Source organism: Oryctolagus cuniculus, chromosome 9, assembly GCF_964237555.1.
Source record: "Oryctolagus cuniculus chromosome 9, mOryCun1.1, whole genome shotgun sequence".
Classification (NCBI taxonomy): domain Eukaryota; kingdom Metazoa; phylum Chordata; class Mammalia; order Lagomorpha; family Leporidae; genus Oryctolagus; species Oryctolagus cuniculus.
The window spans coordinates 112,700,707-112,724,908 of record NC_091440.1 but is presented as its reverse complement, the minus strand read 5'-3'; the positions used below and the strand labels follow the sequence as shown (position 1 = coordinate 112,724,908).

The window sequence follows — 24,202 nt, the reverse complement described above, 5'->3', positions numbered from 1 at the left end:
ATATGGGGAAAACTCCACAGGCCTGGGCTGGCAGCCAGGTGCTGGCAAGAATAAGGTGAAAGCAGCAGTGCACAGCAATATGAGACCCAGGGGTTCTGAGGAGGTCATCCAGTCCACCCCAAGGCTGCATAAAATTGCCCGAGGTTGAAAAATATTCCTAGTATAGGTCCATCCCAGAAGGTTCACTTTGGTCCTCTTAGCCAGAACTCTTCAAATTTGCAGTCAAGAAATTCTTCCTGATATCCAGCGGAGGCCCTCTGGCCAAGCAGGTTCCTCCTTCTTCATTTCTCTCCATGGAAATTATGAATACCTGCCAGTCCCATCTCCAAGTGATGCACTCACTTCCTGGTGGACTGCTTTTAAGTCCTCTTACCCAGTCTTTACCGTGCTCACTATCCAACTCTTTCATTTTTTTCTTCATTATTTTCTCTTTTCCTTCTTTACAACATTCATCCCTTCTTCCTTATAACACTAGTAGCTGAAACTGTTGTAGAGATTTGGAAAATGCTAAAAGATAAAGTCCCATGAGTAATATTTATTCAATATTTGGTTAGTTTTTCAATCATTTTACTTAAAGTGCCTCCTCAGTAACTATAGTCAACACTGACAACAAAGATATTTTCATATTTACAGGGATTTTTTTGCTGCCTGATAAAATTCAATAGCAATTTTACTATAGATTCATTTGTATATTTATTTGCATGTTTATGGTACTGAATTGAATTATTCTTTCTCAGCTTGTAGCTCTCCGAAACTACCAGAAACTTTTTTAGCTTTTCACAGTCAATCTTCTTTGTAGCTCTGGAGACTGATGACCAAACAGGAAAGCTTCTTTCTTGAGAAAGAAGAGATTTCCAAAGGTTCTCATCCATTTACTGAAGATCAGATCTGGTATTAACAACTTCTGTAATTTCTATATCTTTCTCAGTCTCTAGGCAATATCTTTCTAAGATTCTACATTCATTTCCATAAGGCTATATAATTGTTAAAGTATCTAGACAAATCTCAACCATTTTCAGGATAGAATTAAGTGGTAGAAACAGGAAGAACTCAAAGGAATGACAGGGAAATTTGGGTTTGAATCCCACCTTTACTGTGTATATGACTCTCTGACTTTGAGAACATCACTTTCTATCTTTGAACTTCAGCTCATGAGTACAACACAATAGGGTTTTTTGAGATTTCAGGATGATAATACATACTGAGTAAAGTGTGGTCATTACTTGTTTTTTCAATTAATAATGCATTGCCTTCCCTGAGTTAACAGTCACATCTCCATCAGAAATCTTGAAAAGGAGAGATAACCTTCAGGGTCTTTTTTGAGTAAATTCATAAGAGAGGCCTTACAATTGAGACTGGAGAAGGATTTGAGATAACTGTTTTAAAATGTAGGTTTTATTATAATTCAGGTATAATGAGGAAACAATTGCCATTGAAAAGCTGGTCTTTGCTTCACAGTTACCAAAGTGAGGAAGTGTGCTGGCCCAAGCAAGCCTCATAGGGAACCACCTGCACCAGCTGGAAGGCAGAGGGATGAAGGGGAAATTGTGTCCAAGGGCCTTTATTGCAGTTTTCATGGGAAGGTAGGAAGATTGAAATAGCTGGTATGAATAATTTCCCCAAGCTCTGCACCATAGGTACTTTCCTTTGGTTTCCCGGAACCTGGGCCTGGAATGATTGCAGCTGGTGGGTGGTGGTGGCAGAGTCAAAACTTCAAGAACACTTTGTTAATATCATAACTTATTAACATACTTGTCACAGTATTCCTCCCCTGACCCATCCAGTTAGGTCTTCATATCTGGCTCCTGTTTTTTAAAAAACATATACTTTTGGTGAGCAGGGGGTAGAATGGGTGACAAGCAATATACTTGTGAGAAAGTTGTTTATTCATATACTCATTCATTCCTTTAAATACTTATTAACAATCTATGAATATATCAGGCAATATTACCTTCTAAGAGAGCAGGGCAAAGTTGGTCTTGGGTTATAAGCAATAGAACAGAGAAATTTCAATTGTAGTGACAACAGCAACATGGAAGCCACCCAATTGGCTCTGGGCTATGGACAGATAGCAGCAAAATAGAGAAAGCTGGATAGCAGCTTATAGACAAACTTGATTTCACAAATGAATTTGGAACCAGCTCTATTTATTTCAAATTTATAAAAATATATGGTTTTCTAAGCATAGAAAAATAAAACAGGAAGTAGGATGGATCTGATGTGGCTTGCTAATTGTACAACCTTTACACAGGAGACAGAGAGGCTAGAAAAAGGAAGAAGTTAAACACCAAACTACCAACTGAATTTTGACCCTTTAGAGAAGAGGTCCTCTAGAAATTGAATAAATGAATTCTAAAATCATGCCTCTACAAATTTGAGAGCAAATTTCTCTCCTTCAAACCATTTCAAGAATAGGTCCCTCTTTTCTTTGCATTCTGGAATCAGCGGTCATTATTTTGTGGAATTGACGGTGAAATGGCTATTGTGTTAGGAGTAGAAGAGAATGGGTTAGATGGGTTAGGGGCTTAAAATACTTATACAGGATATGAAAAGTTGTGTAGAATCCAGACTTCAATGCTTAATTGTCTAAATGACTGAACTGACTTTTAGTTGCAGGATTGAATTTCTCTTGGGCCTACTGGCCTTAATTTGGTAGCATGGTATTTGCCTAAGGAAGAAAAACTAGAATACTTTTTATATAATTCAAACTGTAGTGAAATAAGAATTTTAAAAATAACAATCCATGTTGTATTATAGGTCATGTTTCCCAGGAAGTAGACTATGAGACTAAATTCTCTTTGAAGTTTACTGTGGAGTACTCTTGGAAACTGTGGATAAATGAAGAAACTAAGATTGTGCCAAAGGAAACGTTGGGCTGTAATGGAATCACAACAAAGGCTCAGATAGCCCATGGGTATATCTGATGCTGAGATGGACTGGTAGAGCTGTCCCAAGTGGGAGAATGGATGTCAGGGCTTCTCACCCCAACATTGGTCATTAGATGAGGGCTACACATGGGAAAGGCGCATGCTCCAGGGCAAGATGGCTCACTTCAGCAAAAGGCAGTCTCTCCGTTGAAGGCTGAGAGGTAGGATTCATCTAAGAACTGCTAGGGGACTTTCTGTCCTGAGAGACTAGAGTGTGACCCGTGTGACTCACCACAGCAGTCAGAACACACTGGTTTAGGCTGTGTCTTCAAACTACCATAATTATTGCACCAATAATATGCATGAGAATGAGGAAAAGATGGATTTACTTTATTTTAAAAAATTAGGTAGCATCCTTAATTGAGTTGAAGTTGGGGAAGAATGTATGTCTATATTTTCCTCACAAAAGAGAACAACACCAGACTTCCAGGGGTAGCACAAGAGTGTTGATTACCATGCTCATCCATTCACTATCCCTTCATCAAGCATTCTTAGGCACCTAACGCAAGATGAAGATGCAGCAGGAAGTAGATCAAATCCCAGAAAGCACGATGTCCTCTTCATCCTTACCCCTCTTCAGGCATCTGATTCCACAATATAGGACAAATACAGGGAATATTCAAGAGTTCATGGAATATTAAGAAAAAACTTTGCATAAATTTCAGAATCTTTTAAATCAAAATAAATGTATATTTTAATTCCAGTTTTCCATGAACTTTGTGGAGTTCACTGGGAACAATAAAAATTTTCAGTGTACTCAGTAGACATTCAAATATTTTGATGATAACGGTGATGATTGTCAGTAAAATGCTGCTTTCTTATCTGAGGTGCTACCTCAACCCCTGGACACCATCTTAGGCTCTGACCCAGGTGCCACCTTGTACACTAAGTTCAGCCTCTCCAGGACCCAGCTTGGCTTACTAGGAGTCAGGTGACCAAATGGCCCAACCATAAGTGGCAACTCCACCCCCACTCAATCAGGATTCACTGTTCCCATTCCCTCATTCCTGCAAAGTTATAACAAGGACTGCTTTGCCACACAGGCCCTCTTTTCACTCTCTCCCTCTAGCCTGTCAGGTTTTTCCCATCAATAAACCCTTTCCCTTATTTCAGTGTTTCGTGTGTTTTGTGGGGACCTTTCATTGGTGCCGTGACTTAGACCCAGGCTCTCCCATCTATCTTGTTCTCCCCTCGGGGATTTGAGTTGCTTTGGGCTCCAGGATCCCCGCCAACCACAAAAGTCACCCCCGGGCCTCCTCCTTTGCCACCGAAAGCTCTGTGATTTCCATCTACTCACTGGCTATTCAAAATCCTGAGGGAAGTCAGGGAACGGGGAATCCTCCCACTGTGATCTCTACCCTGGGCTGTGGTTCCACTCTGCTTCGTCTCAAAGTCCTGGTACATGCACCACAGCCTCCATGGGCTTTACACGTCTCCACGGGCTGTACGTCTCCAGTTCCACAGGGCACAGGTGATGTCCCCACTCTCTGCTCCTGTACTCTCCATGTTGGACAGCCATGATCTCGGGGATGCCTGATATCAGCCAGTCCGACTCCATGGGTCGCTATGGGAGCTTCCTCATCCCGCGTTCCATCCAATTCTCCTCTCAATAATAATTTTGTTCTGCTCAGATTGGCTCCAGATCTCAAACACTGTTGCTTCATATTTCTTTGTAACCAGGTGTGACCCATGTATAATATTGAAAAACAATCCAAATGGCTGCTTAACGGCACATTTAACCCTGAAATTATTCAGGATCTTTAAACTGCCTATGTTCAAGCTTTCTCCTATCTCCATTCTAAAACTTGTCTCTGTAATACCCAGTATTGGAGGCCCACCTCTGCTGCCTCAACCTCCGTAGCCAAGGTGGAGGGAAAACCTTACAGACTTCTAACTTGAACTTGCTCTGCATAATTTAATACAGCACCCTTCTCCCATTCTTTTCTCATTATACCTCAATGTCCTACCCCCATGTTAGCAAGAGAAATACTCTATCAGTTTGGTGCTCAAGTGGTTTTCACTCTCCAGATATTGGCCCTGTCCTCCAGTCTACCTTCGCCTCCCTTTTTACTACTCCTCTCTCAAGACAATCCCATCCCAGCCACCCTGCCTACCTCAGGGCCCCTATCTACTGTCAACCCATGGGTATGGGACACCAGTCATGCTATGGTAGCGACCCAACATACTCCCATCCAGATAAAATTACAAGACCCCTCAATATTTCCTTCCCAGCCACAATACCCCCTACCCCTTTCCAGCCTTCAAGGTCTAAAACCTATAATTTCTAAACTCCTCCACCAGCTCCTGTTACACAAGACTAGCTCCCCCTATAATATTGGTGTTTAAAAAGCCTAATGGTCCTTCCATCTGATACAAGACCTCTGCCTTATTAACTCAGTGGTAGTACCTATATACCTGGTGATCCCCAATCTATACACCCTCCTTTCCTCTATCCTAGCAGTCATATCTCATTCCTCTGTCCTGGATATAAGGATGCATTTTTTATCATTCCTCCACATCCCAGTTCTCAGGGCATATTTGCTTTCACCTGGATTGATCATGACCTCCAAGTCTCCACTCAATTAACCTGGACCGTACTCCCCTCCAGGGGTTCCGGAATAGCCCCACCCTGTTTGGTCAGGCCTTGGCCAATGATCTAAGTACCCTGTACCTAGCCCCCTTCTTTCTTCTCCAGTATATCAACAACCTCCTCCTTTAAAGTGCCTCAAAAATAGATAGCGAACAACAGTTCTCTTCAACTTCATAGAAGCCAAAGGTTATCAGGTATCCTTTACCAATGCACAGCTTTGCTTATCTGAAGTAATCTATCTTGGGGTACATCTTACTCTCATCCATAAGGCTATCACTGTAGACAGAAAACACCCTATAGCTAACCTCCCATCTCCTTCTACCAAAGAAGAAATTCTTTCCTTTATAGGCGTGGCAGGATTCCTACGTTCACGGATTCCAGACTTTTCCTTTCTAACCAAACCACTCTATGAAGCCACAAAGGGATCCCTCCAGGAGCACCTCGTAGCCCCAGTCATCTCCCAATATCATAAATTACGACAGGCTATTTTACAGGCCCCTGCCTTACACTTACAGATCTCACACAGCCCTTCCTTATTTATGTCACTGAAAACCAAGGAATGGCCTTGGGGGTTCTCAGCCATCAAGTTGGTTCCTTTTTTGCTCCTGTAGCCTATCTCTCAAAAACATTAGACATCAAAATCAAGGGTTAAAGGCACCTTGTTTACAGGCGCTAGCCTCAGCAGTTGTTCTCATACAAAAGTAAAAAAAAAAAAACTCACCTTCAGCTCACCGTTTACCATTCTTTCCTCACACCATCTATCAGAACTCTTAACTTACAAGGGCCTCCAGTCTCTCCCACCATCTCGCATTCTGGCCCTTCAGGTGGTGCTAATTAAGGACCCTACCCTCATGTTGAAACCTTGTCCTCACCTTAACCTAGCTACTCTCTTTCCCCCTACCTCTCCATCTCCGGATCATGCAGCTCCTATTTACTCCTGCATTGAGACTATCGAACACTTACTACCTCACTCTTCAAACATCCAAGAGGGTCACCTTGTTGATCCTACTCTAGTCTGGTTCACAGATGGTAGCTCCACCTTTCGTGAGGGAATAAAAAGGGCAAGTGTGGGGAGCAACTCGGGCTAGACTAAGTTACTGGAATTAAGACTTATTCTATGCATCTGCTCTCCCACAATATGGCGCTGAGAAGGGAGAAACAGCTTCTACACAGCTGCCTCCAGTTCAACCAATAAACTGTAGGACCTGCTCCTGATTGGAGGAGAGCAGCGTACTCGGCGTGTGGGTAGCAGAGTTGGGATTGGTGGAAGAGGACTATAAAGGAGGAGAGAGACAACATGCACCAGGAACATCTAAGGGGAACATCTATCTGAAGGAACACCTGTGCAGCCCCCGAGAGAGCCGGCCGGCAGTGTGCCGCTCCCCCGCGGAAGTGGGGAAAGTGGCTAGGGGGAACCGCCCTTCCACGGAGGTGGAAGGGACGGTAGCCAACCCGGGAAGAACCAGCAGCAAACCGGGGGAGGGCCGAGCAGACAAAAGAACAGCGCAGGGTCTTGTGTCGTTCCTCCACGAAGAGGGGGAGCGACAGGCAAGATATGCTGTGGTATCGACCACTGAAACAGTTGAGGCAGGACTGCTCCCTTTCAGTACTACTAATTAACAGGCTGAGCTCTACACTCTAACCCATGTCTTTATGCTGGCAAAAAATAAACTCCCACTGTCTATACTGACTCAAAATATGCCTTCCCTGCCCTTATATCCCACTTGTCTATTTGGAAAGAAAGAGGCCTGCTTACCACTAAGGGTACAGCCATCTCCAATGCTACTTTCATAACCCCCTCCTAGAGGTGGCCCATTTTCCAATACAAATCAGTCCAATGTAATGCTCATCAGACTGATAACTCTGCCATCCTGGCTGGTAATAAGAGAGCAGACCAGGTGGCCTGTTAAATGACACTGTCTTCCTTTTCTTCCAGCTCATCCTGCACTCCAACTGCTATACTAACAAACTGCCCTCAAGAGCAACTACCTCAACAGCCCTCCACTCAGGCTATCTTATTCTATCTCTACCATTTTTTTCATCCCATTTCTTATTATCGTTTGTTAAACAATCCCTTCCTCTCTCAAAAGAAGATACTAAATGTCTTCAAAAACTCACCCTTCTTGTTCTGTATGTCAAAAAACAAACCCTAACTCTAACCTTCATCTTCCGCCCTTCCCCTCCCATCAGGCCAGAGGATACCAGCCAGCCTCTGACTGGAAGATTGACTTCATGCATATGCCTAGAGTATGGCACTTTCAATATCTCTTGGTACTGGTAAATTCCTTCTCTGGGTGGATCAAGGCCTTCCCAACTACTAACAAATGGGCACTAACAGTTTCCAACATCCTACTTCAAGAGATTACTCCCTGCTTCGGGGTCCCCAGCTCTCTCCAGTCAGACAATGGCCCTGAATTTACATGCCAGGTGACTCAACTACTTACCAAGGCACTAAACATCCCCTGGCATTTCTGTTTCCTTTACCACCCCCAATACTCAGGAAAAGTAGAAAGGGCAAATCATATACTAAAAACTGCTCTGACCAAGCTCTCCCTTGAGCTCTACTTGAACCGGACTAAAATAATCCCATTGGCCCTGCTCCATATGAGGGCCCTACCAAAACAACCTCCCAATATCCTTTGAAAGGAGGACAAAATGCAAAATGTTGGATTACCAACAGAACAGAACAACCTAAGGGGCTTTTGCCACATTACATTCCCTGCGTCATCATTGTAACTATCACTTCCACAGCCTCCCTCTCTACCACACCTGGAAATTCACTTCTTTGTTTTTTTTTTTTTTTTTTTTTTTTGACAGGCAGAGTGGACAGTGAGAGAGAGAGACAGAGAGAGAAAGGTCTTCCTTTGCCGTTGGTTCACCCTCCAATGGCCGCCGCTGCAGCCGGCGCACCGCGCTGATCCTGGCAGGAGCCAGGAGCCAGGTGCTTTTCCTGGTCTCCCATGGGGTGCAGGGCCCAAGCACCTGGGCCATCCTCCACTGCACTCCCTGGCCATAGCAGAGAGCTGGCCTGGAAGAGGGGCAACCGGGACAGAATCCGGCGCCCCGACCGGGACTAGAACCCGGTGTGCCGGCGCCGCAAGGTGGAGGATTAGCCTATTGAGCCACGGCGCCGGCCGAAATTCACTTCTTTGTAATTATACCTTACACACTTGTATCAACAGTTCTATGCCCATATGCATTGGTGATCCTTTTCCCCTATCTAACATTATATGACTACTCAGAGTTCCTTTTACAGACTAATCCCTCTACCCACAAGAGACGAGCGATCTTTTTCCCCCAGTTTTGGTTAGAATCAGCTTTGCAGCTTCCCTCTCTACAATGCTAGTCTCAGAAACTGCTCTAGGCCACAATGCTATGGCTATTAACTTGTTCCAAAACAACTCCAACAAGTACAAGAGGAGGTCACCAGGTCCATTGAAACTTTGGCAGACACTATTTGGGGCCTCCAAAATCAGATCACCTCACTGTCAGATGTAGTGTTACAAAATAGACCCACTCTGGATCTTATAAAAGCTGAAAAAAGGGAAACTTGTGTTTTTCTGGGAGAACAATGCTGTTATTATGTTAATCAGGCCAGGGACAGCAAACTGTTAGAAAGCTACAACAAACTGCCACATCTATTAAACATTCTGCCCTAGGGTACAGAGAGTCTCTCCTCTCCTCCTCCTCACCACTGGTGAATGCCACTCCTAGGACCATTGGCTGCTAGTCTCACCCTGGCTTTTATACTACCTTGTCTGTTTAAGTGTTTACAGGAGGTGATAATGGAACGAACCAAAGCCTTTACCAACCAGGCGGTCAATCAAATGCTACTACAGGGATATACTTGGCTCCCCATCTAGGAGATCACGACTTGAGATGTCGCGCCACCAGCAAAGAGTGACTCATCATCCCATGTCAGCAGGAAGTAGCTCTAGAAAATAGATCATTGTCCCTCCACCCCTCCTGAGCTTTTGAGGCCAATGTAATCCCATGCAACACTTACTTTATAAAAAACAAAAGGGAGGAATGTCAGTGAAATGCTGCCACCTTATCTGAGGTGCCATCTCAAGCCCCAGATGCCATGTTGGGCTCTGTCCCAGGCACCGGTCGCACAAACTTTCTTAAGTGTCCACATATACGCAGTAAGTAGAAAGCAAAAACTTCGGCCAGCGCTGCGGCTCACTAGGCTAATCCTCTGCCTTGCAGCACTGGCACACCGGGTTCTAGTCCCGGTCGGGGCGCCGGATTCTGTCCCGGTTGCCCCTCTTCCAGGCCAGCTCTCTGCTGTGGCCAGGGAGTGCAGTGGAGGATGGCCCAAGTCCTTGGGCCCTGCACCCCATGGGAGACCAGGAGAGGCACCTGGCTCCTGCCATCGGATCAGCGCGGTGCGCCGGTTGCAGCGCGCCGGCCACGGTGGCCGTTGGAGGGTGAACCAACGGCAAAAGAAGACCTTTCTCTCTGTCTCTCTCTCTCACTGTCCACTCTGCCTGTCAAAAAAAAAAAAAAAGGGCAAAAACTTGCACAACAATTTGTGGGTGAACAAAAGCACGTTAAATTTAACTCTAAATCCTTACCCTACTGTTTATTTATTCCAACTTAATTTCATGGAGTCTACCATATTTTTGTTAACTATATTTTCCCTTATGTCTATGTCCAGTGTCTTATCCTCCTGTTTCTATTTCCTGCTACTCATTCTCTCTGGCATATCCTCCTTCTTGTTAATAATAGCCCATCTTATTTTCCGTGTTTTACAACTCTCCTACAAACTCGTGGCCTCTGTCTCTATGTCTTTTTCCATTTTACCCCTTCCTAGTATGTTACTCCTGGTCACAATGTAGGGCAAAGGCTGGAGCAGATGCAATGACAATATCAAGACCGAGCACCAAAGGAAATATCCGAGAAGGAAGTATCTGGAAGGAAGTGGCATTTTAAACAGCTTCTTAGAAAATTCTGACCTTGTCCTGCAATCCTTCACACCGCAACCATCAGAATAGTACAGGTCCCTGAAGGTACCCCTTTATGACCCAAGCAGCCTTCACTCCACCACACTTTGCCAAATGTCACAGAATGAAAATGGGAAATAATTACTTGTGATCTAATCCCTCAGACCTGAAACCTCTGTTGGATTGACTCTTTCTATTCCCCCCACTTGCATGCTTTTCCCTTAATACCACTAATGATATACCCAGGCTGGAGAAGGAAAGAGGTGAAGTCAGCTAACAAAGTGGAAATATTACATGTTTGTGGGCTGGGTAGTTTGTGGTAATATATATGCATCATCATGACATGCAAGAATGGTAGTGGCCAATATTGTGATGTTGATTTGTAAGGTGAGAGCTAAAGGGTCAGAGAATCATTACTGGGTTGAGGGCAGCTGGCATTTGGAAAGACTGGTAGCCAGTAAGGTTAAAGCTGAGTATAATTATGAAATCCAGACTAAGTGTCAAAATGGCAACTTACCAAAGGCTATAGTTTGAGAACTGTTATCAGCTTATGATTCTCTTATTCTACTTCCTCATTTCTAAACTTGTTAAATTACAGAATATTGAAGTTCCTCAGGGTTTTCTCAAGGAGAAATTCACTATTTCCCAATATGCATGATTCTAACTACAACTTAGTATATAAAAAGCTGAAGTTACAATATGAAATTTCAATGTGGTTCTCCAGATGTCCAGTTTTAAGCACAGTGTTTTCAGATTCTAAGCAGAGATAGAAATTTTCGGAATAAACTTAAAAGGACTCTGATACTAGATAACTAATGAATGAAAAGGAAATTTGATAATCAGCAAGCAAGTTCTTAAGGACATACTTGGAAACGGCCATAATATCAGTTACAGTTCTCAGTCACCAAAAACAAAATAGAACCCAAACCACAGTAAAGGTTGTTTTGTTTATGGAGCTAATGTTCCTTTCTCATGCTCTCTATAAATTCCTGACCATGTTCTCTGTAAGGGACACACCCTTTGGAAAAACAGATAGCAAAAGTCTTTCAAGATTATAAGGCTTTCTTTTTTTCCTGTAGAGAAATTGAACCTCGAAGATCTGAGCAAAGAAAAGGAAGAAGTCTCCAGTGAATGGGGAAATCTCTTAAGAACAAAGTTACTTCTCCAAGAAGCTATCACTCCCCTGAGTTATTTTTCTACTCAATACTTAAAAGGACTGTGATAAGGCTTTGTTTAGGATATCTAGTTTTATAATCTGTCATAGGAAAATGTGCATTAGGAAACTTGAGAATGAAGTACTCTTTTAATCACAAAGAGGCTTAGGAAAGGTTTTGTTTCTTCAGACATGCAGAGTTAAATTTTGAAACAATGGGTTCCAGAAAAGCAGAAGCTACTATGATGCCAAGTACCACACATCTCTCTAAGATGAGTACTATGCGTCACAGCAAATTAACTAGAAGCATCTTTTGTAAAAGTAAACATAGGAGCATATGTGCCTTTCTAATTCAGTTAAAGTAGAATTTCTCTAATAAATGTTTACTGGGGGACATTTGTGGGAGGGTGTGCTAAAAAAAACTGAAATGAGGGAGAGGATAGTAGGGGTTTAATCCTGACTTCCCCATTAAACTTGGTGTATTATACTGGGAGCATCACTGTGTCTTGTTCTCCCTGCATGTGAAATGGAGCTAAAATTAGCTTTCTATCTCTTCACAAGTATACAGTAGGGATAAAAAGAGATGAGGAATGGAAAGCATTCTGAAATGTAAAAATACACATTGACTTTGGCCTGGACTCATGGGCTCCTTTGAGCAAGCACTCCATAAACATCTGTGTCTAGATACTGAAGACAGCCTAAAATGGCTAAGAAGGGAAGAAGGGAGACTGGATAATCCCTCGTCTACCAATTAATAAAAACTTGACTCCGCATGTATTATCCAGCTTGTGCACACTGACTTGTTCCCACACTTATTTTCCCAACCCACAGGAGCCACTACTGCATCTCCCCATTCATGGATATTGTCTGAGAGAAAGATTGTTCTAATCTAATGCTAGGAATGAGGAGGGGAGGACATCTCACTTCTCTGAGTTCCAGTTCCCTCTAATCAAAATAAGAAGACCAGGAAACTGATTTTAAAGATTCTTTCCAAAAAAAAATTGAGTTTTGAAAATTGAAGGAGGGCCAGCCTGATGGCCTTACTGGTTCATATCCTGGACACCAGGCTAGACATTTTGCTTCTCCATTATCTCCTCATAATGAAAAAAACTTTGGTTCAATTAAGGCCAATGCAGCCTTAATCTACTTTGGTTTATAAATCAGTCACCAGCTGCAACTCAAAAGCAGCTGATTCTATTTCTGTCTGATTTTCTTTGCCAAAACTCAACCCCGCAGCTTATTTGGTTTTAATAAATTTATTCTGTTGTTGCGGACATTGTGTAAAATGGAAAAAACAAGTCTAGACTGGTTTTAGTTCAGGAAGTGAGGGCAGGGTCTCTTTATTAAAAGCAAACATCCTCCTTCGTACTTCCTTTTCACTCTTTTTTCACACTCTGCTCTAAAAAGCCATTGGAATCCAGAGACCAACAAATGAAAATTGCCCCAGATTCATGTACAACACCTGATCCCTTCCTGAATAACAAAGCCACAGATACGAGAAGTTCTTAAAGGTAGTTAACTTGAATGCAAGTTGAATATGGCCAAAATCTGATGACCTGAAACCTGGTAGAATCTTATCTTCTTTTCATAAAACGTTGCACATTAATCCCAGGGCATGAGACACATTGTTGTCTGAATTTTTCATTACATGTGTTCTGGCACTCAGTGCCCTTCTAGTTTTAATTAAAGATTTGTAGCTTTTATCACTTCCCTGTCCCAATAAAATATCCTGTTCTGTACTTAAATCCAGAGTTAAGTTTGTTTTCAGCCCATATCCTTCCATCATGTAGGGTTTTCCTTTTCTTTTGAAGTCTACCTCTTTCCTTTCTCCTCAGGAGATTTTGTGAAGGGCTATTAAATATACATGTTTCCCACATGAAGGATCTCTGTGAGTGAGACCCCAGTGGAAAGAAGGGGCTATCAAAGAAGGATGTACTTTTCTCTGAAGGGAGGAGAGAAATTCCACTTTGCATATGACCCTGTCTAAATACTGACGGAGTTTGTGGACTCAAAAGGCTTCCATAGCCTTGGCAGCTGATGTCAAGAACCTCAGGTGGTCACTGACATAAAAAATAAGAGTGTTAATTGTTAAATCAACAACAGGAGTCACTGTGCACTTACTCCCCATGTTGGACCTCCATCCTTAATGAGGTGTACTATGAGAATTAATGGTAAAACCTGTCTTCAAACAGTACTTTATACTTTGTGTGTCTGTGTGGGTGCAAACAGTAGAAATCTCCACTTAGTATAGAGTAGGTCATCTGTATATAAAGTGAATTAAAAACGAATATTAATGAAAAATGGAATGGGAGAGGGAGTAGGAGGTGCGGTGGAGGTGGGGGTGGGAGGGCGGGAATGGGGGGAAGAAACACTATATTCCTAAAAGCTGTATATATGGTATTTGTATTCATTAAATAAAAACCTTAAAAAATACAGGTTTCTGATTAGTGAAATGTACATGTGACTTGCAAAAAGAAATACATTAATAAATATTATTTATTAATGTAAGCTCTAGGATCAGAGAGCCTGATTCTATTTTCTTTCTTTTAACAAAAAGATTTATTTATTTATTTGAAAGGCAGCGCTACAGAGAGGCAGAGGCAGAGTGAGAGAGTCAGTCTTCCATCTGCTGGTTCACTTCCCAGATGGCTGTAATGGCCGGAGCTGTGCCCATCCTAAGCCAGGAGCTTCTTGGGGGTCTCCCACATTGGTGCAGGGGCCCTAGGACTTGGGCCACCTTCTACTGCTTTACCAAGCCATAGCAGAGAGCTGGATTGGAAGTGGAGCAGCTGGGACTCGAAGAGGCATCAATATGGGATGGTGGCACTGCAGGCAGTGGCTTTACCCACTACACCACAGCTCCAGCCCTCTAGTACTTTCTAACTATGTAAATTTTCAGATTTCCTAATTTCACTGTGCCTCAATTTCTGCAGCATAAAATGGTGATAGTAACAGAACTAAACTCATAAGTTTAATAAAAAGATTAAATAAAATTGATCAGGTTAAGCATTTAGAACATCACCTGGCATAAAACAAGTATCGATTGCCCTCTAGGAATATCCCTAAAATGGTCAGAGGTCACACATTTCACAAGCCTTATTTGTTGTTCATATATATATATATATATATGACAGAGTACAGAGAAAGAGAGAGAGAGATGACATATCATTCACTGGTTCACACCCCAAATAGCCTCAACAGCCAGGTCTGGGCCAGGCTGATGCCAGGAGCCAGGAACTATATCTGTGTCTCCCACATGGGTGGCAGGGGCCAAGTACTTGAGCCATCTTCAGCTGCCTTCCCAGGCAATTAGCAGGGAGTTGGACCAGAAGTGAAGCATCTGGGACTCAAATAGGCACTCCAATATGGGATGCTGGTATCACAAGCCATGGATTAACATGCTGTGCCACAAAACCAGTCCTTTTTTTTTTAAAAAATGATGAGTACTAATGCACTTGCTGTTCATTCTATCTCTAGAATGTTCTCTGTACTTTCTGTAGTTGGCAGCCCCTCCTCAGCCATCAAGGTCTCCCTTGAATGAATCTCTCTGAAGACTCCCTCATGCCCATGAGCACTCTGAGTGCGTGGTCATACATATGAATAATGCAGCATAGATTATATCTATTACCACTACTAATTTACATATTTCTTTAATTTTTAAACAAAAACATCTAACATATATCAGGGACTCTGTACGTACAGTTTACATGTACATCTAAACATCGTTTCTCACTAGTTTCTTCCCACTATCCTGTTTCCGCTGATCTGAGAACATCATGTGAGCACCAGAAAAGCACAAAGCTGCTCAGGGTATATGAAAGATTCTGAGCACAGGATCTGATGACAGCAAGTAAGCACTCAGGCCTCAAGGCCAGATATGAACCAGTCAACAGACTTCACAGTTTATATTTCATTTATTTATTTATTTATTTATTTAGAGAGAGCACTCCCATGTACTTGTTCATTCCTCAAATGCCTCCAACATCCAGGGCCAGACCAGAACTGAAGTTGGGGGCCAGAACCTCAGTTCAGGTCTCCTATGAGTGGCAGGAACCCAAGCACTTGAGCTATGACATGCTGCCTCCCAGGTTCTGTATGATCAGGAATCTGGAAGCAGGAGCCATAGCCAGGACTTGAACTGCATCTTAACTGCCAAGCCAAATGCCCACCCTAAGTTTATGTTTTTCATTTAGACAATTAGTTTGGTAACCTCCAAGAATGAATTTACTAGAACCTCTTGTGTTCTCCTCTAAGAAGCAAGAGGTGTGTAAGTGTGCGTGTGTGTGTGTGTGTTTCCTAAGAAGATCATACAAATCAGCTGTCTCTGGGCAAATTAACTATTTGGAATTTAGCTAGTCACCTAAACAGCCTTCAGGAAATTGTAAGTTTAGGTTAGACCAAGCATTCATTGATGGAAAACTTCATCAAGGGGGTAAGAAGAAGAGTTGAAGTATGATACTTCAAGAAAAAATATTTTTCTGTGAAGGAGTGCTTACGAACAAAGGAAAGACCAACAATAATAAAAGCAAAAGCAAAAATAAAAAAGAAGGAAGACACCACAGTGGTTTTTCCCTTGTGAAATGTAGGGGCACAAAATGTGGTACTCTTCCTATGTCTCTCTGTCTCATTGGATCATGTATAACTGGGCTCTGCAGATGGTCACAGAAGTTCTAGGAAGTAAAGGTCATGAAGTGTGTAACTCATAACCCAGATGAATCAAATCAGCAAGTATTTTAGGGAGCTTGAAGTAGTTAGTCAAGATAGCTCAAGCCCAGTAGTTATTGGTTCTATCACTGAACAAGTTAAGCTTTCCAAGTCTAAAATGAGGATAATATCCATACTTGGATGAATTTCTATGAAAATTTTAAATGATATAGGTGAAGTATGCAGAATACGGGTACTTAATAACTAAAACATATTATTATGATTGTTGTAGGTACTATCCTTAGCCTTATGAAGTATATAAAGCCACATGAGTAAAGTATGAATCAACTTCAAGTAGGTTCATAGACAATAAGAAGATGATGCACCCACTTTAAAAATATGTCTTCCACATCATAGCTAATGATTTCCTGAAAATCAATTAAGAATTTTTAGAGGTTGGCACCGCGGCTCACTAGGCTAATCCTCCAGCTGCAGCGCTGGCACACTGGGTTCTAGTCCCAGTCGGGGCGCTGGATTCTGTCCCGGTTGCTCCTCTTCCAGTCCAGCTCTCTGCTGTGGCCTGGAAGTGCAGTGGAGGATGGCCCAAGTCCTTGGGCCCTGCACCCACATGGGAGACCAGAAGAAGCACCTGGCTCCTGGCTTCGGATCAGCACACCGCTGGAGCGGGCATTTGGGGGTGAAACAATGGAAAAGGAAAACTTTTCTCTCTGTCTCTCTCTCTCTCTCTCACTGTCCACTCTGCCTGTAAAAAAAAAAAAAAAAAAAAAAAAAAAAAAAGAATTTTTAGAAAGGAAAATTCTTTCTAGGCGAAAGAAAGAAAAATGTTTAAGACAAATGAAAAGGTTACAAAATCTGCTTTCTAAAGCATACATAATACAATAAGTTGATCTTTTTTATTAAGAAAGAGACTTTTACCTAAATCATTCTCAGGACAGTTAAATACTCTAACAGTAGTCATACAGACATAGGACTTGAGCTGGTCCACAGAAAACAAAAAGGACTCAGGAACACGAAGGGAAGAGAAAGCATTTGAAAAGAATGCATTGGTGTAAAGTAAAGAAAATCAGTCTGAGACGATCCTGGGCCTGTAGACATTGATCCCTGCCCCTTACTGACCCAGCACCATTGAAGGAAACCTCCAGCCCTGTTTATTCAGAGATACCTTCTGAGACCTATTGCCAATCTCAATTCTTGACTTCCTGTAACATTTCCCAACCATAGTCTCAAGCTTTACCCAAATATTCAACATATCTGAGGATACTTCAAAGGATTTGTGAGAAAATGGAATTAAAATCTAAGTTTATCTTGGTGTAAAAAAATTCTGAGGTACCTACATAGTTTTTCACAATACACATTTTTCATGAACTCATTGAAGATCCCTCATTTGCATGGTTTTCAAGCATTTTTGTACCAAATAATTTATCTTGTAAATACATTTTCCATGAACTTTTTGGAGTACCCTCCTGATCCTGTTCCTCTGGTTCCTGTATCCCTTCCTTGTTAGTAACTTGAAATTGCCTGAGAAATTGTTTGTTTTTGGTTCCTATAAATGACTCACTTAAATCCATGAGGCAGTACTAAGTGAAGGTTCATTTTGAGTTCTTGGTCCCTAGAGAAGAAATGGAAAATGATATGGGAAATACAACATATCTATAAATTAATTTGCTTGAATAGAGAATATGGGAAGGGGAGCAATTAAAAACACTGGTGAAATCTGCAAAATTACAGAGTTCCTTCCACATGGCCTCTCTCATAAAACACTTTGTGTTTGCCAAAATATATTAGCTAAGAAGGCCGAAGTCCCACCAAAGGCTAAGTGACAGAGTGGAACTTTGGGTCTGAGGTTATGCCAGGTCACTGAACCATCTGTGTAGCCAAAATGAGCCTCCAGGGTGGGAAGGGCTTTCTCTTGTCTTCTTAAGGGGAAGCAAAAAAAAAAATATTTATGGCCACAGTCATGTTTCTTACAGCAACCTAATTATAAGTCATCACTAAGAAAGCGATTTAGCAATACTTTTTGTGTGACTTGGTCAAAAAGACAAATATGTATTGATCGCCTACTCTGCAAATCACCCCAGTGGATTCAGATGGTTTAAACTCTATATATAACTCAGTTTTGTTAAAATTGTGAAATATATTACTTGGTTTTATTATTATTACTCACTAAGGAGCCAAAAAAAGAGTAAGCAAAAGGAAATGAGAATCACTTATTCCTAAAGACTCATCCCTCTCATTGATCCCTGGGTACAAAACAGTTGGTTCTAGGCAGGAAGACAGGTGGGGACACATTTAGGGAAGGAAACTTTTCCATTTGCTCTGGAAAATGCATGTAAGTGTTTTATTGCATGGGCTGATGGCTCCCAAATTTCTATTTCCTGTTCAGATCAGACAAAAAACCCCAAATCTTTACTCTATAGTTCTAGCTAGGTATCACAAAAACATCTCAACTCATATCCATTTGTACTGCTCCCTGCAAATTGTCAACTGTTCTAGATTAGCAATAAGTTAGCATAGTCCAGAAACAAAGGAAATAACCTTGACACCAGACCTTACTCCTACATTAGTGATTTCACCATCATCTCCCAAAGAAATGTTCTCTCCTTTTTTCTTTCTTACTCTTGAATATCATCGTGGTTTGAACTACTATCTCCTCTCACCTGACTTCAGCAATACCCTTCCCTCAGTGATCTCATTGCATTAACTCTTGCCCCTCTCCAATCTATTCCCCATAGTATTCCCAAACTCATTGATAAAAACACACACACACACACACACACACACACACACAATCCAGGGGTGGGCATTTGGCAATAGCAGTTGAGATTCCACTTGGGTACTGTGGGGAGCAACTAGGACTAGACTAAGTTACTGGAATTAAGACTTATTCTATGCATCTGCTCTCCCACAATATGGCGCTGAGAAGGGAGAAACAGCTTCTACACAGCTGCCTCCAGTTCAACCAATAAACTGTAGGACCTGCTCCTGATTGGAGGAGAGCAGCGTACTCGGCGTGTGGGTAGCAGAGTTGGGATTGGTGGAAGAGGACTATAAAGGAGGAGAGAGACAACATGCACCAGGAACATCTAAGGGGAACATCTATCTGAAGGAACACCTGTGCAGCCCCCGAGAGAGCCGGCCGGCGGTGTGCCACTCTCCTGCGGAAGTGGGGAAAGTGGCTAGGGGGAACCGCCCTTCCACGGAGGTGGAAGGGACGGTAGCCAACCCGGGAAGAACCAGCAGCAAACCCGGGGAGGGCCGAGCAGACGAAAGAACAACGCAGGGTCCTGTGTCGTTCCTCCACGAAGACGGGGAGCGACAGGGTACCTGTATTCCATATTAAAATGCCTGGATTCAAGTCCTGGCTCTGCTACATATTCCAGCCTCTTCCTAATATGCACACGAGGAGCCTCAAGTAGCTGTGTCCCTACCACTCATGGGAGACACAGACTGAGCTTCTGGCTTTTATCTTTGGCCTGGCCAGCCCCAGCTGTTACAGGTATTTGGGGAGTACACCATTGACTAGAAGATCCCTGACTGTCTCTCTCTCTCTCTCTCTCTTTCAAATAAATAAAACCAATAAATTTTCTTTAATGAAAAACATCTGATTATACCTTTCCTCTTTTTCTTAAGGTTCTTCAATGGGAACAGGCACTGCTACACAGTGAGTTAAGCTGCCACTTGGGACACCCACATCCCACATCAGAGTGCCAGCTCAAGTTCTGGCTTCTCCACATCTAATTCAGCTCCCTGCTAATGCACCTGGGAAGCAGCGAATGACAGATCAAGTGCTTGAGCCCCTGCCACCCAGAGAGGAGATCCAGATGGAGTTCTTGGCTCCTGGCTTCAGTCTGGCCCAGCCCCAGGTGTTACAGCCATTTGGAAGAACTCTCCCTTTCTCTCTTTGTCACTCTGCCTTTAAAATAAATAAACCTTTTTTTAAAAAGTAAATTCTTCAATGGTTCCTAGTTATCTTTAAATGTTTTAAAATTTTATTTAGTTATTTTCAACTTTACTTAAAAGGCAGAAAGAGACAGATGGAAAGACATCTTCCTTCTACCATCTCATCCAACAAAAGTTAGAAACAGCCAGGGCTGGGCTAGGCCGATGTCACCAGCCCGGAACTCAATCCAGGTCTCCCATGTTGGTGGCAGAGCTCAAGTTCTTGACCCATCATCTTCTGCTTCTCAGGATGTGCACCAATATGAAGCTGGGCTGGAAGCCAAGCAAGGACTCAGACCCAGGCACTCTGATACAGGATGCGGTTGTCCCAATTGAAAAATGCTACACCAAACACCTACCCCTAAATTATTATTTTTTTTAAGAAAACAGACATTTTGCATTTGTGCATGGTCCTGCCAAATCTCGAGCATATTATGTTTTTTAATACTCTTAGTCTCATTATACTTTACACTTTATAAAGTTACCATTCCTTCAGTTGGTAAGATACAAGCTTGTAAGCTCTTCCTGTTCTTCCTACCAGTTGAACCCATGGAACTCATTTGTACTTCAAATTGCAGCTCAAACATTCTTCTTTAGGAATTCTTTTTTAGGGGCCATCATGTGGCACAGAAGGTTAAACTACCAAAGATGACACCAGCATCCCACATAAGCACCAGTTTGAGTCCCAGCTGTTTCATTTCCCATCCAGTTCCCTGCTAATGCACCTGGGAAAGCAGCAAAAGATGGCCCAAGTACTTGGATCCCTGCAACCAATGTGGGAAACTGAGATGGAATTCCTGGCTCCTGATTTTGGCCTAGCCCATCCCCAGCTGTTGTGACCAGCAACAACAGCTGTTTGTGAGCCAGCAAATGGAAGATATCTCTCTCTGCCTCTGTGTGTGTGTGCTTCTCTGTAAGTCTTTCAAACAAATAGATTTTCTAACCCCCTAAATTATGTCTGAATCCTAAATATGAAAGTACATTAAAAAGTACATAATCACATAATTTCTTAATGCTGTACATGTCCTTTCTTAATTTTTTCCCAAAGTTTATAACCATGCATTCTCATAATGATTTCATTCCACAAAAATATGTGTTCCAGCAGGGTTTGAGATCTACCTGTTGTACTCATTCACACAGCACAAAATCTTGATGAACATCCATTGGGGCAGATGCATGTGAGCTAATGCAGAACATCCAAAAATGAATACATGAATCAAAGATCATGTAGAACAGGGAAGATGCACAGGGTAAGTACTAATCTTTCTATTTTCTCTTAACATTTACCACTATAGCTCATATAACCTTATTAACTTAATCTGGCTAGTTGACTGTTTATTTCCTCTTCTAAAATTGATCTCCAAGAGATTACAATGTTCACCTGCTTTGCCTAGCTCTGCATATGCTTGATAAACAGACGGTTTGAAAAATGAATGAAAGTGAATATTGGGGCTGGGATTGTGGCATAACAGGTTAAGAAGCCACTGCTTGCATGCTGGGATCCCTTATGGGCGTCGGTTCAAGTCCCAGCTGCTCCACTTTTGATCCAGCTTCCTGCTAATGCACCTGGAGAAGCAGAGGAAGATGGCCCAAAACCTTGGACCCCTGCACCTATAAGAGAGATCTGAATGAAGCTCCCAGCTCCTGGCTACAGTCTGGCCAGGAACCAGCCATATGGGCATTAAACCAGTGGATGGAAGATCTTTATCTCTATCTCTATCTCTATCTCTATCTCTATCTCTATCTCTATCTATCTCCCTCTCTCTGTAACTCTGCCTTTCAAATAAATAAAATAATTTTTTTTAAAAAGAAAGTGAATATTACATTAAAGTTAAAAAAAAATCTTACTGAACCAGTTCAACAGAAATAACCCTTATACCAAAAGTGACTCTGTGCCCCAGGGAAAAAGAAAATGTGCCCATCATTAGAAATCAGCATAAGTATGTGAGGATGGTCACTGTCTAAGAATAACATCTATGACTGGGAAGTACAGACGCCTAGTTAGAATGAGCTACAATACCTAAAGGAGCACTAGACACAGGAAGAAGTGGTGAGATGTATGGTTACATTATTTGAGTTGAATGATCCTGATAATGATTAAGTTGTTGGATAAAGCCAACAACTACTAGAGAAAGGAATTAATTAACATCTTTAGTTGTACTTTTACCCCTTACAACTGCTTCCATGTTCTTTTGGTATATTCTAAAGAACCTGAGTCTTGAAACCCCACTGTGGCAGGCTTATGAACTGGTAGAAGAGGGCTCAGTCTAGGTTAAACTGAGCAAAGGGGATTTTCAGTGGCTAGAAATGGGTAGCACAGATGAACCAAAATTATTTGTGGAAATAATCTCATTATCTCCGTGTATAAGAGTTAAAAGCAAACAACACTTTCTGGCTCCAGAGTCTGAAGAGGGATGTACACTACAGACCCCGGCACTGACTGAGCCTGCTAACCCTTAAGGAGGCTCTCTTGCCATGAGATACCAAAGCCTTTCTGTTTTGCTATTGAGACTTTTGAGTAACCACCTGAGCTACTGTACACACACTTCCTTGAGGTCTGTGTCAGATACATCTTTATATTGAAAACAGCTTTCACCTAGCATAATGTATAGCACAAAGTTGGTGTGCAAGACATTGTTGAATAAAGAAGTCAAACAAACAAACAAACAAATAATCTGCCAGAACATAAATTTACACGGATGCTTGTTGGCCAGGAGAAAAAAAAATTCCCATGAGAAATCAAAAAAGTTAGACTTACTCTGCAGATGGGCTTTGGGTCCAAATGTATACTACCTTTGCATCCAAGAACACCCAAGTTGGTAAATTAACATAAAATTCTGCCTCCTTGGACATTTGCAGAAAAGACAAAAAAAAATTCTGGAAAGATACTGTAATGAGTTGGTTACTTGGGAGTTTCACAAACAACAACCCAAATAAGATAAACACATTATCTAAATTACAAAATACATTTGGAAATTGGCCACCAAGAGCATGAATCAGGAGACCAAATAAGCAAAAGGGGAAAATTAGTGAACCGGAGGAAAGATTTTAGCAAGCGACTCAGAATTCCACAAAGAGATAAAGTGGACAGCATGAAAGATATGCAAGGGCATGCAGAGGAAAAAGTGAGAAGGTCCAACATAAACTGATAAAAGTTGAAGGAGGAAATATTAAAGCAAGTGCAGCTAAGGTTAGAGTATTAGAAGAAATAATGCCTTAGAACATGCCTGAATTTATCAGACTAGAGACACACAGTCCTCAGTTATGTAATGGAGCCACATCTATCCATAACACAATGAAACACAGAACAACAAAAGAATTTGAGAAAAATTCGCAATTCTCACTGAGGTAAAAAAGATAATTATTACAAGTATTTCAGATTTTTCACAGAAAGGAAGGATCCACAAACTATGAAAAAAAAACTATCTAGTTTTGAGTGTGAGGGAAAGCAACCTTCCAAAATAAAAGTTGAGTTCTAAGTAAACTATGATTTCAGAGGAAGAACAAAATAAATATGCTTTTACACAAATATTATAATCATACACAAACCCTTTTGACAGAAGATATACTTCAAAAAGTATAGAAAGAGAATAAATTGATTGCATGCAAATCAAAACAAACGACAGGTGTAAAAAGCATTATTGATAATGTAACTAAAACTTCAATTGGCATTAAACATCTTAAAACTGTTCAAAAGATTAATTTTGGATAATGCTAAGAAGTATAGATGTTAATAATTCAAGGAAACCTCAATAATTAGTTACAATGTATAAAATTTATAAATTAATAAATGGATGAAATAGAATAAAGAAGTCTCACATAAGCCAAAGGAAACATGAAAAAAAAATCTTTTAAAAGGAAGCACAAAAGACTTAGCAAATGAAAGAACAAAATAATATCTCAGAAATAAATCTAGACAGCTCAATAATGAAAATAGATGTAAATTAACATGGCTTATAAATGCTGTCTGCATGTATTAACA

General features: G+C 41.6%; 1 protein-coding gene across 9 annotated transcripts in view; it reads right to left on the bottom strand.

Annotated features, from left to right (window-relative positions):
• The window catches only part of PDE6H (phosphodiesterase 6H), a 202,278-nt gene that overhangs the window by 66,114 nt on the left and 111,962 nt on the right, over positions 1–24,202 (bottom strand). The gene's annotated exons all lie outside the window — the stretch shown is intronic.